At 37.1% G+C, this 14,019-nt stretch overlaps 1 protein-coding gene across 3 annotated transcripts in view; it reads right to left on the bottom strand.

Moving 5' to 3' along the window:
• The window catches only part of Gfrl (Glial cell line-derived neurotrophic family receptor-like), a 590,185-nt gene that overhangs the window by 497,346 nt on the left and 78,820 nt on the right, over window positions 1-14,019 (bottom strand). Inside the window, exon 1 of one of the 3 annotated variants that reach the window (XM_067762823.1) lies at window positions 3,056-3,176. The exons of the other annotated variants lie outside the window; for them this stretch is intronic. The gene's annotated coding sequence lies outside the window, so the exon portion shown is untranslated. Of the gene's footprint in view, window positions 1-3,055; window positions 3,177-14,019 lie in introns of those variants that run through there. 3 annotated transcript variants of the gene reach the window in all.

Below are 14,019 nucleotides of genomic sequence, written 5' to 3'. Positions count from 1 at the left end.
TTGTCATTGTATTTTAAAGCCAGACGTAAGCAAAATACGTCTAAGCAGCAGCGGTCGTGGCTACCAATAAGCCAAATATAGAATAAATACAAGAAAATTTCTTAGGGAGAATTCTCCCTCCTCCCCCCCCCCCCCCCTGTGTATACACCACTGCTACTGTGGGACCGAATTTTCCTTCTCTAATTATGGGTAGTGCCACGTTCATCTTACAAAACTTTACACAATGTCTATTTTGCAACAGGAGGTCAACCGTCTCAGCATGTTACATCAATTTAACAACCTTTTCTAATGAACTTTCGCATTTTAGCCATTTTCAGAAATTTTAAATTTGGAAAAAACGGGCGTGGTTTTCCTTCTATCTCGCCCATTTTTGATACCAATTTATTATGGGTCTAGAAAATCCAGCAAACTTCATTTCAACAAAGGTCTCAATTTTTAATCAGGTTATCATGTTAACGGACAGACGCGCGGACGGATATGGCTCAAAAATAAATAAATTTTCGACGCTGAAAATGTCCCAACTTCTATATGCCAATTACGTTCAACTGTTATGCAGTCAAACTTATAATAGCCCTGTGTTCAAGCTCATGTTGGGTAAAATAATTATTAGTTCTGACAAAATATTGGAATCTCTACAACTGGTTTTCATATAACGAAGCAATAACAGTTAATTAGTTTTAAACATGTAACAATAAGCGAACAATGAAAATAAACACGCAACCGCTAATATTACAGACTTCTACCAACCGAACAATCTACTGTTGGCAGAAAACGTAATACACGAACATAACCTGAATGCAGACACCTGCTTAATACGTATTTTTTTAAACGGTTTTTTTTAGCTTGACTCTGTTTGTCATTGAAATTTAAGTAACTTCCCGATAAGCTAAGAGCTTGAAACTTGGAATATATAGGTTGACTAGTACCTAAAATAATTTAAAACAAGTAAGGACGGAAAGGCGCTAACCAATAATCTTATCCCGTTCGTAATCTCCAAATAATCGGATGTATAAGATAAGAAATATATGGTGAACAAATGTACATACCCAAACGATTTTTAAGATTAATATAAAATAAAAATGGCAAAAAAACCCCTTATCTGAAAGATCGGTTGTATGGGATATATATTACATATATATGATATATTAGAATATATATCACCGAGTTTCAAGTTTATACTTTCTAAATTGCGGCAGGAATGACCAAAATCGTCTTATCTGAACGATCGGTTGTATGGGAGATATATGTTATAGTGGTCCGATCCTACCGGATCCGCAAACGTCTTATATAATACAAAAATACATCTTTGTGCCAAATTTCATTGAGATATCTAAAAATTTGAGGGACGAATTAGCGTTCAAACAGACAGACGGGACGGACATGGCTCAACTCAGTTCGTCGCCCTGATCAATTCGGTATACCTAATGGTGAGTCTATCTTCTATATATTTCTCAACGGTACAAACATCGGACCAAAGTTAGTATACCATTCCATGTTCATGAAAGGTATAAAAAATATTGAGTTAAACGGTATTATTGACAATAAAACTTACATTAAGTAATAACAATAATAAAAAATAGAAAATAATTAGGTAGGTCTTAGGCACTAGTCATCACCCTCCTGATTAACTTAGGGCGTTGATCATACCAATAAATAAAAGCGTTGGGCGCCTTAAAGGAACTCACAATAAAATACTGATGAATTGTTGCCAATAAAAATAATTCTTAATCTTAAATAGATTACAGTTAAGTGCAGTCATTATGGGGTCAACAAACCGCAACATTCTTGTTTTTTAACTTATATTTCAAAGACCATTCGAACTGGCAAATAGCAATCAAATGGGCAAACAACCGAATAATAGCTTTAAGTGGCTGTGAATTGATTGCGTCAAAGCTCATAAATAACGTGCATACATAGATAAGTGCATATATATTTACGTATACTTACATACATTCTGGCGCACACAATGTATCATTACTTGAATTCACAAACCCTTAACTTACAATTTAAAATTTTATAGGAAACACAAAAAACTTGACATAACAATTTAAAAGTTGATATTGTTGGGATTGGATTGGAATACTATTTTCCATGTTAATCCTCCCTAAAAATGTCGTTAAATTTACTAAATATGTACAAAGTCAAACCTTAAAATGCCTTGACTTTAGAGAGCAAGTTAAAAGCGAACTTTTTTTTTTTTAATATGATCTTATATTACATACGAATATATCATACGCGACCTTGGGATCCGAAACTACCAAAGCGTTGAAGACATGAAACATTTATCTAACTTATTTTTTATGCTTTGTACATTGAAAACCACAAACTCTAGGGCTTAGGTTTTTGTTATTCCTCCACGAGGAAAAAAAAAAAACTTTAGCTCAGACATTTGTTTCCCCAAAGGCTTTCTTGTACTTCTGCTGCGGGCAGGTGTCTCTGTCCTAGCCTAGTGTGTCTTAATTCGTTGAACTTTGTTGATGCCTTCAAAAAACTTCTAATGCTTACTTGCCCTAGCACTATTTTTAATATTGTTTTAGATTAGTTTCAAATGTATCCCTCCGTTGAGCAACCCCACCAGCTTTGTAGGAATTGTGTTGCTCAATGTAATCTTTTTGCAAATCCATATAAGTTTTTGCATGAAAGCCAAGTTCGGACTAAGCGGCATGTAAGCAACAACTTATCTTGCTATCGAAAGACACTTGAAAATCGGCGACGTGGTAACGTGTGCCATTTTTTATACGGTCTAGCGAAAATCTCTTACAAAGTCTAAGGCCGCACTCAAACGTCCGACCAATTGGAAGGTTGATTTCGCAATAGCTTACTCTATTTTCTCCCATATTTAAATATCTCCGCATACAACGTCTCATTAGATTGTGGGTTTTGTATGAGCATATCGCTTACGTGCTTCATTGCTGCCTTCGCTATGAGGGCAGAGGGGCTAATTTGAGCACTCTCTAGACAGTAAACACAGAGTTGAATTCTTCCCTCTTTCGCCCAATTGGTTTGGTAAATATTGGAAGCTTTTCTGTTGACTAGTAGCTAACGAATTTCATACCCATGTTTTTCTGCGTTGTGGTAGAATTCACACACTTCTTTCGTAATAGCGTCCGAAATGCTCCAATTGCAATATATTTTTCGAGTTTGGCTCGAAGCGCGCGCGGAACCTCTAAACATGTCCGCCCATCGAAACATGAACGATCTGGTTGTATGTTTAAATGGGGTTCTTAATGAATCATTTTATCTTAATACTTAAAGCTGAGTATAAACATATTTCGAGCAACAGCAAAGTCGAACAGCTCAAGTTCATTTACACCGCCAATCTGAAGACTCCATTGTGATGCATAAGTCGTAAACTATCACTCTCTGCATCACAAAAATCCGATCCTGCTCGAGTTTCGAAGGCGTTTATTCTTGAAGTTTCCTGAAAAATGAGAATTGAAAACATCTTTTTATCTCCGGACCCAAATATTCATAAAGGAAATAACAATAATAATAAATAAGAAAAAATTATATAACTTTGAAATAGTTCTGGAGTAATCCCCAATGGTCTTGAAACTATCAAAAAAAGATTTCAAAATTAACAAGAATATAATACGGAAATGATTCCAGAATAGTCCAAATCTAACCGATACCAAAACAAAGGGCTTGCGTGCAAAGTGTTTTACCATATCAAGTATCTTTAAGGGTAATGTCTTTCATGAGATCAGAGTTCTTCCAACCTAATAGTCTCTATACCGTAGCAATCGCTCATCCGCATTGACAACGCTACGCGAAAGTTACGTGTCTTTTTTAGCATAGAATAGTACCCAAACTGTGATGGGTGACTTTTATTTGGTAACCGGTATGTGATAAGTCACGAACCAAACCCTTTGACTGCAGAGCTGTAATCTGTTATTTCGGCCAATTTGTATCGAGACTAAGTGCTAATTCAGTGATGAGACCAACATAAATCTGTTGTCGTGCAAATGTAAGCAGCAATAGTAAGGACAACAAATCTAACAACAACATCAGAACTATAGCGCTGTTCAAGAGAAAATTTGTAAAGTGGAGTGCGGTATTGTTGTTCCTGTTTTTTTGGTAGCAAAAGCATTGACACGGACTTTCAATACGAGCAGATAATTGACCAATGGTTTGAACATAATCTGGAGGACAATGCCGACCTAAGGGTGTGTTGTACATAACACCAATCGTATACACTAAGGTTTACATATTCACACACATACGTATAAATTTACACTGCCAAACAAACAAATAGATTCAAAAAGTGCAAAACATGCCAAATAGTTAAAAAATAAGTCCTTAAAATTGTTTAGCATACCTAAAGGTTATTTTAAAACTCTAATTACAATTTTGATCTGTGGCATGCCGATTTAGCTACAGTGTAGAACCGATTTTACTACTTAGTCTGAACCAACAACGCTGTATTCTAAGCTAATTAAATATATTTGAATTAATTATTCAAAGCCTGATACTATTTAAGACGCACCAATGACTCAACTAGCCAAGAATGTGTTTAAAATGTCAAAAAGACGGCCAATTGTGATTTTAAAAGTGCCAATTGAAAGGACTGTAAGGGTACAGAATTAGAACTAGCACCGTATCTTAATGCATTAGTTCAGTGCGAACTAGCACTAATCCCAGTTTGTTGCAGGTATAGTTCACCGTAGAAGACTGAATTTCAAGTGAAGAGGGAATTCTACTACTAAAAGTCGTTCTCTTTCACTAAGGCTGAAATTGGCCAATAGCCTAGGAGCAAAAGGCTCCTGATAGCTTCTTTGCCCATTGCCGTCTAAGACTTTATCTAAAATGTTTGTTGTACACAGTACTAGGCGTGACGATAGATTAGTTCTCAGGCGTCTCATGCTCCAATTTTTTGTTGTTGTTTTCACTACTCCAAATCTTCGACAACGAAAATTTATTGCTACGCGCCCAGCTAGGCTTTAAATTAAAAAAGTATTTTCCCATTTGCCGCTCTTGAGAATATTTATTCTTCATTATCATTATTTGGCGCTTAATAGCCAGTACTTCCTCTTTCGTGATACCTGACGCAATGGCGATCAAGTCTTACTCCACCTGCTCTTCTAGCTCAGTGGGGTGCGAGAACATGTTTTACATCATCGGCATTTGTGGTATCGGGTTTGTCTTTTCCCTCCCTAGCTAGCAATGAATACAAGTGTTTCCTCCAAAGCTTGATCATAATCTGTACATTACCCTGCAGTCAAAAACCAAAGTACTCAGCAAGCATTCTAGTTCATTGACTATGATTTTGTGGTGTTATTCATAGTAGTTAGTATTTGAATAATTTACTCGACTAGAATTTCGTCTGTCGGACTCGAGGAACTGTGCGAATGCTTTCTGTAGCCAGTCTGCAATGCATGTTTCAGTTGACAATGCTAGATATCGTCCAAATCAACGGGCACATAAACACAAGCATGACAAGTCGACCCTCACCGTTACCCCAACAGAGGTTAAAGAAGATATCGAAAAGGCCAAGCCTTCCATATCAATACTCCCAGATGGATAACCTATGCCGATGCCAAAACACCTTGGCCATAGGGTATCAGCAGCATAGCAAATTTTGTCTACTTGTGGGCCTTTGCCATTCCAGAATAACCGAGAATGGCAAGGATAAAACCACTACCAAAGACCGGAAACCCAGCCAGTACCTACAGATATTATGCCTTTGGTCAGTAACGAAAACATTTAAAGTCATTATAGTTCCCTCAATTAAATGAAATTCTTCGGTTATCCAGCCATCAGCATGACTTCCGTAAAGTGCATATTACTACCACCGTTCTGAACTCCATTAACACTCATCACAGGACGGTGCTAGTGCAGCTTGGCCTGTTTTGGCATAGTCAACCACGACTGGTTCGTCCTTCGCCGTTAGATAGATAGATAATTTAATGAATATTACACCAATGGTCGCAGGTCTGTTGTGCCCTCACCTCCTTCACTTCATTCACAGCACATAATACAAGCCGAATTTCTTGATGAAACCTAGCCGTTCTCTTAGCTTGAGAGATTTAATGTGGGAATGTTCTGGCCATGGTGAGCACATGAACTTAGCCCTGTGTCTTGAGATTGCGTCACATACAAGGAGTAGTATGTCAGTTGGTATGATATTGATGTATATAATTACTAATACGCCTTCTGGTATAATGCTGGCGCAAAGGCTGACTAGGGTGTTAATTGGTATGACCGTGATGTACATGCTGACTAGTATGGCATCTGGTAAGATGTTGGTGTATATTATGACTAGTTTGTCAATTGGTATGATGCTGATGCAGAGACTGGCAATTGGTATTTCGTAGGACATCGCCGTGTTAAAAATACCAGTTGGTAATATGGAAAAATTATAGAACTCATACTAGTTGGGATTTTTGGTATACCAGTATTCTTCTAGTATACGACTAGTTGGTTTGAATGCAGGGTAGTTATCAGTTCACCATTATCATCCCTGCAGGAATCTGCTCCGGTCTTGAAACCCTCTGTTATCCACCGTATTTTTCGGTGGAATTTTCAGGAATCATTCTTATTAGGCACCATCTGAAGCTCCTCACACTCACGCTATCTTACGTTTTTTCCTTCGAAATAGGCGTCTCTCTTCCTTCTGTGCCTAACTATAACGCTCCATTATACCGCACATTATCGCAGCCGTAGGCAGCGTGGCGCTGTATGCAGCGTTCTTCAGCGAGTCATTCGCCATCGTACCAGTTGTTTTGGCTGGTTCGCTGGAAACCTTCTTCTAGCTTCTATTATCTGTTATTTACTTTTATTTTAGTTTTTATTGACAAAATAAAAAGGACGCCACTCACTGTCGCTTCCCAAAAATAGAATTAGGTTTACGGCTGAATTCCGTAATTCAGTCTCATCTCAAGTCTCTAAATTTGAGATTGTCCTTTAGAGAAAATTTTTGTGACTTGAGATTATTTCGGTATTCAGTGTCATTTTGCACAGCCGTATAAGTTTTGCGGGGAAACCTAATTCAGACATATCGGCATATAGGCAGCTCCTTTTCGTGCTATCGAAGGAGGCTTTAAAACCGACGAAGAGGCGATGTGTGTTTCTTTTTTCGCGGGTTTTTTCCAAGATTTGGCGCATTGTGAAAATCTGGTCGATGGTGGATTTACCAGGTCTGAAGCCGGACTGATTATATCCAATCAGCCGATTCACGGTGGGCTTCAATCTTTCGCACAATACACTTGACAGTATCTTATATGCGATATTAATAACGCTGATTCCGCGATAGTTGGTACAGTGTGCAGTATCCCTTTCTTGTGAACTGGGCAAACAACACTTAGATTCCAATCGTCGGGCATGCACTCGCCCATATTTTATGAAGAAGCTGATGCATGCGACTTACCAACTCCTCGCCGCCGTATTTGAATAGCTCCTCAGGCAATCCATCTGCGCCCGCGGCCTTGTTGTTTTTCAATCTGTTTAATGCTATTCTGAATTCGTCATAATCGGGTGGGCGGACATTAATTCCATCATCATCGATTGCGGGATCAGGTGGGTCATACCTGTGCGGTAAATCGCTGTCTCCATTTAGAAGAGCAGATGACCGTTAGTGTGCTTATGCATACACGCACTTATAAATATGTCTTTGTATTCGTACTTTCTCACAATTATTCGTCTATACATAGATTGGTGTATTCGAATAAATGTTTGCCGCTTACATGCCACGCTTACATATGAATACAAAGCAAATAGAGAATGAAGTAGATGGCAATGTGCCGTTGTTAGATACTCCGACTAGTATATATCCGTCGAACAATAACGCTACTTAAGACGTGTTGGTCAGCTTAAATGGGCAGGGAAATTTAACGTTTCATTATATGCAAGTAAGAAAACGGCCAAAGGCCAGCCATGTTTAACAACTTTGGATATATCATTGTGAGGGTTCTGCAACGAGGCATAATCATAGCTCCTTATGGCATATTCATTTACAAGTTGGCATTGCCAACTCTGCTTGCGTCTATTATAGTGGAACAACTTTTAATAAGATAGAAGCTTAATTTGTTGGTCAGAGCCGTAGGCGTAGTCTGTTCATGTGTATGTTGGCACAATAAAGAAGATACATGTAGATGTAGAGGGGAGTATATATATACATAAGTATTCATATTAGGGCGTGTGATATTAGGATAATCCTTTTTTAAGGAAGTTGGGTCAATGAATGTAACGTTTTGCATACAACTTTGAAAAACACAAAAAAGGGAATATTCAGTGCCTACTGAAATACTAGCTCAGCGAAGAAGTGAGGTTATGCAGATACAATAACCAAATTGCATATGTCAGTTTAGAGAACCACTCCCATTAATAATTTTCGAAAATTTTAATATTGGGCATTGCAACAAGGCGGGCTGAGCGGTCCAGTCTTATATACGGAGAAAAACCCGTCCGCCACAGCAGCGCCCCTTACTGTGGTATTGCCGTCAATTCTCCTGGAAGTGGCCGGGTATCGGGAAGGCTCCTTTCGAATACAGCTGAATTCATCCCCTGGCTGCAAGTCGTCCAATAGACATGGTCCGCATAACACCTTGGATTTGGGGGTCGGCAGTTCTCGGTCACCGACACCCCGCCGCCCTCCTATGAGGCGAAATAGCTCTGTCTCATAGTGGGGCGCTATGGAGTTCGACCAATGTAAAAATGAATAAAATTAACGTGTTTTAAAAGGGAATTAGAAAAGTCTCTGAAGAAAAAAAAGTAACCAAAAGCGACAGTTTCGCAATACATGTTAAGTGACCTCCATACTGGTGATAATAGAATAAGGAGCACGACAGTTGGCAGCCACATCTCTACCAATAGTACTTAAGACTGAGCTATATGTATGTATTTATACTAATTAAACAAAGGGTGCGACTATTTAAAACCACCTACGACTTGACGAAGTTAGAACGTTTTCAAAAGGTCTTGAAATGGAAGCCAATTGCCATATCATAGGACATCACAATGTTAAAAGTGTCCGTTGGCGCAAGGATCAAAATACTCACAAGAATCGTATTTGTGGCCCGATATGGCTTATATTTCGAACACATAATACATACAAGAAAAAAAAGCGACCTATGAAAAAAATCGCCGCTAGGTGGCGCAAAGATCGAGATATTAAAAAAAAATCGTATTTGTGGTCCCATTTGGTTCATATTTGGAACAAATAATACATACATGAATAGAAAGCGACATATGATGCCCGATTTGGCTCGATAACCTCCGAAGAGATCTAAGGCCGAGCTTCTCTTCCAATTTGCGTCGTGCTCCTCTTGCTTTTCCCTTGCTTCCCGGACGGGACCTAAATGTTTTATGCCGACTCCGAACGGCATCTGCAAGGCAGATGAGTTTTCACTGAGAGCTTTTCATGGCAGAAATACACCCGGAGTGCTTGCCAAACACTGCCGAGGGCGACCCCGCTTAGAAAAATTTTCTTCTAATTGAAAAACCTTATTTCTAAAATTTTGATGTTATTTTGCCCGGGGTGTGAATCCAGGGCATACGGTGTGGTAGGCGGAGCACGCTACCATCACACCACGGTGGCCGCCTCGAAGCTTATATTTGGCTCACATTTGGAACAAATATTACATACAGTCCGGTAGAAGTGAAATCAAAATATTTTGGAGTTGGAGGAGGGACAAGCATACGTGGCGCAGAGTCGAATAAAGTCTTTGGAAGGATTATATATTGAGGACATAGATTGTAACAAATTGTAAGGAAAGAGTCCTTGTAATAATGAGTCACTGCATGAACTAAATATGATGAGAAATAAAAGACAATTAAATAAAAGCGTGGGACGCGTCGAATTTCTATGGGTAGTAATATATAACACCAACTGAATCTGAATCAGCCTCACATTTTAAGAAATTTCACGCGCCCAACGCTTTTATTTAATTGTCTGATCTACGCCCTAGATTGATGCGGTGTGTGATAATTAGTACCTAGGACCTACCTAATTATTTTCTAGCTTTTAGTATTATTATTATTTCATGTAAGTATTGCTTTTAATAAATCCGTTTAACTAAAAATTTTTTTAATTATTCTATTACTAGAAATCAGGGCTTGGACTATCCATATATTCGAATATCCGGATATCCATACGGATATCCGTTGACACGGATAAAATCCGGACGATATGGATATCGGGTTAATATTCGTTTGCGATACTATCCGGATATCCGGATTTATGAAGGTCCGGTTAATAACCGTATTTTTGTATATCCAGTGAAAGCAACAAATTGATGTACCATATATGTTTATTTAACATTAATAACAATAACTTCGTGGATATTTAGATCAATTAAGAGCGTTTTTTCACAATATAAACAAATGGCACATCTTATTTTCACTTGTTTGTAAAATTGTAGCTTTTTAATTTTTTACGTTAATTTAATAATCTACAAACACATGATTCAATAAGAAGAGGTTTGCTCGACAGACGAATTTTTTGACAATTGCAGCCATTTTGCACCCAAATCGAATTGACATCCGTTAACAGTGTTGTTTCTTTGCAATTTTTCGAAAAATATTAGTAGTAGAAAAAGGAAGCAATCAGTTTACAAATCCCCGATAAGTACTGAACTGCATAATTCCTTAGAATATTTATTTTAATTTTATGATGAATTTATTAACTATGCCATGATCTATTAGTGTGGCTGAACATACGTAATTTTTTGAAAAGTACGGACATCAACGAATCGTGCACTTTCGTAAACCTATGAACAGACGAAGCCTAAACCACTTCAAAATTCATCGTTCAACGTCAAAAACTCGACTAGTAAATCGATTTACGTAAAAATGTAATTAGTAAATATCGGAGATGCCATAACGAAATGTACTCATTGAGCATGTTAACTTATTCATTCCGTACGTTCGGAAAATTCGTCACCATTTAAGAATTTGGGGAATCGGTTTATATTTGGAATATTATGTAGTATATACTTATTTGATATATTCGGACTTCGTGAGGTAGTATGAAATGAACGTAGTCCGAATATTCTAAATTAACGGAAGACTTCCATGAATACTCAACGTAAAGGAGCTTTCCGAAATTTCAGAGTAAAAAGGTGAATACTCCCTGTGTAGCAGGAACGCATAAAAGCTGAACTCTTCTGTCAAAGTCAAGACCGGAATATAAAGTTCTAAGACAATAAGCCATTTTCTTTTACATTTTTTTTGGCAGACCATGTCGGCTGCCTTTAAAATATAGTCCTATCTCAAAACATTTTTCAAAAACTTCCCGTTTCATGATTTGTCACAAAAACGCCCTATATTAGAATTAGATTGAAGAACGCCTCAGAATGATTTTCATTAACTCCCCCTTATGTTAAAATGCATTGAACTTATGCTCATATAGGGAGTTTTTGAAACAAATTGTGATAGTGTATTTTTGAATAAAATTCTAAACCAACATAGAAAAATGAAAATTTCATGAAATATTTAGTAGAAAATTAATTATTTCCTCCAAAACCTGTTGCCATTTACAAATTTTTTATCACTACAAATATACTACTAAAGGTACTTTTGTACTACAATTTTCGCTAAAGGGGATTGAATTATTACCCGTTTTCCTTACTTCGTAAAAGCAACCCGTCCAGATTTTTCAATTTGGGAGTGTCAAAGTTCTGCCGTCATTGAAGAACAAACCTCTAGCAATTGAATCATGCTATAAACATATTTTGTGAATAATTTTTCGATGTTTGCTTCGTTCAATTCTGATACGCAGATATTCAACTTTTATATTTCAGTATCCGAACATACGGATATCCAGAGTTTGCGTTTACGTATCCGGATAACCGAACAGCGGATATTCGGATTTGCCATTTGTGAATCCGGATATCCGGATAACCGAACTTTTTACCAAGCTACCCGGTTATTCGAATATCCAGTTTATCCGGATAGTTGAAAAATCCGGATGCAGTTCACAGCCTAATAGAAATAAAGCCTGCTATAAGGAAAATATGTGTACACAATTTCATTACGATATGTTAATTTTTCTCCGAAACATACAAAATTGCTTAGTCATTAAAGGGGCGGTGTCACGCCCACTTTTTAACATTCGAAGTTTTTCCTGATCCACTTGGGAATTGAAATACCATCGACTATAATTTTCATTTCTAAAGTTTTAGTGTTTTCCAATTTAATGTTATAATTCAATTCAGAAAGTAAAATTCTAGTGATACAAAGCTTTTTTCGCTAAGATATAGCTTATTGTTTTCGTCTATGACCTTTTTAAAAATCTTTTATATAAAAGTGGGCGTCGTCCTTAACCGATGTCGTTAATTTTTCTTCAAAGCATTCCTTATAGTAAACGTCAGTTTAAAATTTTTTTTTCAAATTTTTATCAAGAGTCTCAATATGAGTCCACACGTCAAATTTCAACATTCTAGGTGTATTATTTACTAAATAATCAGGTTTTTTATGTTTTCCAAAATGTTAAATATATAAAAAGTGAACGTGGTTATCATCCAATTTCGCTCATTTTCAATACCAAATTCGAGTACCAAATTTGATGAAGATATCTCAATACTCACCCAAGTTATCGTGTTAACGGACAGACGGATGGACGGACGGACATGGCTCAATCAAATTTTTTTTCGACACTCATGATTTTTATATATGGGAGTCTATATCTATCTCGATTCCTTTATACCTTACAGCCAACCGCTATCCAATCAAAGTTAATATACTCTGTGTGCAATGCACGCTGAGTATAACAAGTGGATCTATTGCATGTAGTGCGTTATGTGTACATATAATTAGGTGAAATATGTTTGTTATAGTAACATTAACGCATTGTATATTTTACTTTCATATTTATTTATTAAACTATTTTTTAAATAACTAAGATGATATACATAGGACAGCTATACTTTTAAGTGACACTTATATTCTTAGATTTTTTAGAAAATCATTCACGCGGCTTGACTTCTAAAGAAAATTTGATTTTGTTCTAGGCTATCAGCATGGTTTTTATATCACGAATTCCACACTATTGAGCCATGAAGAAAGGGACATTCTAGACGTCTACATCACTAAATTAATAAAGATTTTGTAATAATGTATATTAGTAAAAATATCATTGATAAATAGCAAGAACATGAAAGAACCAAGAACAGTAAATCATTTATATTCAAAAGAATGTTTCAAGTCACAGAGAAACGAAGCCATTCACTGAGCAAGACCAGGTTGAAAGCAAAGTGGTGTGGGTTAGGTTTTTATTGACAACCGGTAACTGCAAAAGTAAAAAAAAAATGTCAGATGTTTTCTTATCAAGCATTTTTCTTCGTTTCTTATTTCCTATCACGCAAAAATTGAACACGCTATAAAGTATGATATCTTATATATTTATATAGTAATGAGATGCGTATATCTACTTATTTAAGTAGCGCATATTTCAGCTTACGAATTCCAATTCCAATTACATAAAAGCAGATATGTTTGCACGTGTGTTTTATGTGTAAATAAAGTTTAGTGAATTCTTTATCGGATTTGTGCTCTCATTATTTATGTGGTAATAGGTAGGTAGGTGAAATGGCTGCGACCCTGGTCGCCCAAGTAGCTATTTAAAGCCGTTTTGATGCCATGTAACTCGTCTAAAACGTACGGACTGTTACGGTCAATGTAGTACAACCAGCCAGAGTTGTTGATAAAATTATGAATATTAGGTATTGCTATCATAGACAAACCTCTGAGGTCTTCTAGAAACGGGGTTCCAAGGCACCTTAGTCGGGTTCTAGCTAGAGTCGGACATTTACACATAAATTGTTCTACTGTCCTCCAGGCATTTGGATCTTTGCAGCTTCTGCAGTATTCGTTATACGGAATGCCCATCTTTTCCGCATGCGTAACTACTGCCCAATGACCGGTGCAGTTTGCGTGTGTTGGCCCTGGATTTGTTGAGAAGACTTCTCGTCCTCTTTCCATCATAGTTTGGCCAAATGGATTTTTATATTGCACAGGTGGTGATGTTATACCATTTTGTTTGTGGTTTTTTCAAGTAGAAGCTTTGGGTATTCTCCTTGGCTA

This window comes from Eurosta solidaginis, chromosome 1, assembly GCF_040869045.1.
Source record: "Eurosta solidaginis isolate ZX-2024a chromosome 1, ASM4086904v1, whole genome shotgun sequence".
Lineage (NCBI taxonomy): Eukaryota > Metazoa > Arthropoda > Insecta > Diptera > Tephritidae > Eurosta > Eurosta solidaginis.
Note: the sequence above shows the minus strand (reverse complement) of the source record. Positions and strands in the feature narration are given on the sequence as shown.